Source organism: Notolepis coatsorum (assembly GCF_963971535.1).
Source record: "Notolepis coatsorum genome assembly, chromosome: 6".
NCBI lineage: Eukaryota > Metazoa > Chordata > Actinopteri > Aulopiformes > Paralepididae > Notolepis > Notolepis coatsorum.
The window spans coordinates 162,007,604-162,012,265 of record NC_140170.1 but is presented as its reverse complement, the minus strand read 5'-3'; positions in this window follow the sequence as shown (position 1 = coordinate 162,012,265).

The following is a 4,662-nucleotide window of genomic DNA, read 5'->3' as shown; positions in this document are numbered from 1 at the left end:
CGCGCGCACGTTATAGACGTGGCCGTGCTCGTGTGTGTCAGCAGCGATGACGCGAATCACGCGGCAGCACAGACATTTATTATTCAACGAAGCTGCCGGAAAGCAAAAAAAGAAGAAGAACAAGAAGGAGAAGCATCCATCTGCAGAGCCGCAGAGCACGGCGCAGGCCCCGTGGCGGCTTGTATGCTTTCTACAACGGAGTTCGGCGATTCATTTCTGGTCATGTGACATGTACGCCCAATCGTGGGACCGCAAGTGTCTACACTGGTTAAGCTTAGGCGCTCTTTCGAAGTTGGTTAAGGTTAGAGTTTGTCTTAGAGCATGGCGATAGAATCTTTCGACGGTTAAGCTTAGGCACTCTTTCGAAGTTGGTTAAGATTAGAGTTTGTCTTAGAGCATGGCGCTAGAACGCCTGCCCTGATTCCAAACTCTAACCTTAACCAACTGCGAAAGAGTCACCTAAGCTTAACCAGTGATAAACTAGGCGTTAGGTAGTTTGCAGGCTGTTAGATCCGGAAATAGGCGCAGAACTTGCCGTCCCACGATTGGCGCACATGCAGCAGCGCCACCCACCCAATGGCTGAATTGGAGTATTGCACTGTGCGGGCACAGCTGTGAGATCCGCGCGAGGCCAGATATCTTGAATTAATGCGTTTATTTAAACTTTAATTAACAGATTGCAGAATGGGTACAGTACAGTACAGCTCAATACACACAATCAGGATCCCCCATTTTCAATTCATAATGACATTTATGACATACTCAATATACAGATAGAAAAATCTAATCTAATCATCTAATCTAAACTAATCATGACATTTATGACATACATATATGCAGTACTGTTACATTTGTGACATACAAGATATGCAAATATACCTACTGTTAAACAGAGATCCTAACAGTAAATATATAGAAGGGGGAGGGAACTGTACATTTATGATGAATTGAAAATGGGGGACCCTGATGTAGACAAGATGGAAGTCTTTCTCTGGTCTGCATCCCCTTAACAATTGTGTGTATTGACTATTGATTGTAAAACTCAAAAGTATTATTATAATTCTTCTTATAATATTGAAACATAGCAGCAAATAACTCAGTAGTGCAATAATGACGGCATCCTCTCATGTTATTTAGACTTCATATCAATAGGGTTTAGCTTTGTCAACAACACAGGGAAGTTCTACAAACAGGCCAGATGATGTACATACTGTATGAGTAAAATATATACTTTATAGATTTCTCTTTTATTTTTTGCTCACATAATATCTTAACACTATCAGTGCCGGCCTTGTTTTCCTTTTTACCCCCTTGAATGCCATCATCCACTTCAATGTTAGCGTTAAAAACGCATAATCTATGTTTTAAATTATGGCTATGTGTCTAATCTGCCCGTTGCTTATCAATGACTTGTTTGCAGTCAACATCGTCGAAACGGATTGTTTTTTAATCGGTTCATATCCTTTTTATAGCATTTCGAAAAGCTATCGTTCTCTCGAAAATTTCCGGAAAATAGAAAGATCCCCCATAAGCATTTATTGGAATATTCTCGAATACACTAGACACGTTGTCATTTGTTGGCCTATTTATGAATCGTTTTCAAATAAACGCTAGATTATCGATAGTATATGTGTACTTATGCATGCTATAGAAGCGGGCTGAAAATCTATTCTCTCATTTCTTCAACATCACACACGGCACATTCTAATATCTCATTGAATACAGCTCTGATTATCCTAAAACTAGTAACATAGACTCCTTACATCAGATGTTCTGCAAAAAGATTATTCCAATTCCTGATCGCCATTCCAAATATCGATCGTGTTTATTGATTGATTATTGGCTGCTGTAAATATATATTCCACACTGCTTTCGAACTCGCGATCACTTCCCTCTACATCAGACGGCTCGCCAGCATAATGGAGCCAGTTGGCTCCCCCCACAGGGATCCAGCAGTATAATTGAATGGCCTGCAGTTACACAGGGATAGACGATAGGGGGCTGTTACGATGAGGGTTGGTTAGAACACAGTTTGCAGATAGGGAACGGAATGGAGGAGGCAGAGACGGCAGGATACGTGTAAACAGACTTTACTGAATACGACTGTACGTTACCAAAGAGAACATAAACGGCACAGCCGAGCTGGCGCTAGAGGAAGAGCTGAATTGTAAAACACGGAAAATAAAACAATAACAAAACAAAAGACTAATCTACAAGCGCATCTACAAACAGCAAGGCACGGGGGAACACAGGAGAACGACGAGAAGGGTAACACTGAGGACTTGGAGGGTACATGAGACAATGACGCCACAAGGAAGTCAGTAACAAGCAGGTCTTAAATACTACCACTGATTGTAATGACTAACAGCTGGCAATGCCAGGCAATAATACAACAAGGCAAAATCTGATAAACACACTAGGAATAAACCAAATTAGACACAGAAGACATAATCACACATAACAACCAGACAGGGAGACGACATCACACACAGACAGGGATGGCCCAAGATAACAAATAATTAGATATTAATTCTATCACTTGGAACCAAAACAAGATGGCCGCCTGTACCATCAGGCTAGTCTGGCCACTAGAGGGAGGCAGGGAACCAATGTCAGCAGGTAGGGGACCAATGTTCACATCATGTCTGTATTGTTCTCTCTCCCAAGTCTGACCTGACCTGGGAGTGCTGTGGCGTTCTCTCTCCCCGGTCTGACCTGACCTGGGAGTGTGACAGGGGGCGGTATTTTCCGATCTGAGCTCCTAGAGGGTCTGCTGTACCAACGGGAGACTCGGTTGATGAAATATGAATACAAATTGCTAATAAAAAAAATCAAACGACAATTTGCGTCGTCGGCACTCAACAGGGGGCATGATAAGACGACAATACACATCGCTGGCACTCAAAGTGTTAATATAAAACTCGAGCTCTGCCCCTCTGTGTTCACATAACTTTCCCAAAACTGACTTGTAATCTTTTTTTTTTTTTTTTTTTTTTTTATTATTGCAAAACAAAATTATTAAAAGTCAGTACTCAACACACAATGCATAATGAAACTAACAATTAAGATGGCTAAAATGACATGCAAGCACAGAAACAGAAAGCAAAAAAAGTATATAATAATACTTTACAGTATAGTATATCCAACGAAATTACCACTTATACCAATGTCTTATACAGGATATACCCCTAATACCTGTTATCTAAAACCCTACACACATATGCTCCAGCTCAAACCCCCCCCTCCCGGACCCCTCTTTGGATAGTACCTCCATTATCCCTCGCTCCTGCAGACACTACCATTATAAGCTAGCTTTTATTCTCTCCACCACTTCTAACCACATTGACATTTTGGATTCATTGAGACCCAGAATTCTAGCTGTAGATATTTCTTGATAAATCACATCGAGATATGTAAGAAACCAAACTTTCCGGCAAATTTTTTCCGGTTGAAACCAGCGTGATGCGATCAGCTTTTTAGCTACTGTGATACCCGATAAAACCAATCTCTTTAGCTGTGGATTTACTGCAAACTCAAAAACATCATTCAATAGTAATACAGAGGGGTGTACAGGTATATTCCAAGATACGAGTTTTGATAATTGTTGGGTCACATCTTTCCAAAATGCCTTAACTGGTGGGCAGTCCCAATACATGTGCATAAATGTCCCTTCGTCTCCATTTGTACATTGGGAGCATTTGGAGTCTTGTTTAAGACCCATTCTGTTCAGTCTTATAGGAGTCAAGTATGTCCTGTGAATATAGTTAAGATTGATTTGTTGATGGTCCGGGTTCCTTGATGTAAGTCGGACATTTGCCCATGCTCCTTGCCAATCAAAGTCACTTTCCAGGTCTGGTATATCCCTCCTCCAGACAGAGTCTAGTTGGAGGGTTTCATATGAGGACGTTAGTAATTGATGATAAAAACCTGAAACAAAACCTCTCGATGTCTCTCTTTCATAGAAGAATTTGTGGTATCTGTGGTGTTCAATTGGTATGTCTAATGGAACACTGTCTGTGAGACTTCAAACATAGCCGTAACTGTATGTAAAAAAGCCATGTGGACTTGGTGAGATTAAATTTTGTGCATATTTCTCCATAACTACAAAAACCCTGGTTGTTAAAAACATCCCCTAATGAGTGTATGCCTTGCTCTTCCCATATAGGGAATCTTATAGGTCGTTTTTCAATTAAGAGTGCATTGTTATTGAATAAGGGAGTGTGATTGTGCCATTTTTGTGGGTTAGGATATTTCTTTTTAACACTGGTCTGTGTTGCATGTGCCTGACGGGCTGAACTGTTTGTATTGCAGTCATGTTCCGACTTAACTGAATGCACATGTGTGTGTGTGGACTGCTGTACTATTGCGGGTATTGAAGTGAACAATGCAACTTCCTTTTTTTTATTTTATCTTTTTTTATAAATGATTAGGTGTCGATATTTCGGGAAATGAGTATTGAAACAGTTTTGGGTATTCAGAATCGATATGTCGATTTTTCGATATTTTCGACAACACTACTATGTATGTGTGTATATATATATGTATATATATATGTATGTGTATATATGTCAGAGAATCAGCCCCTTGCGTCCTTAGTGTATAGCATATGACATGGTGTATGTTTGTTCATTGATGTGACAGTGTCTGGCAACATACTGTTTG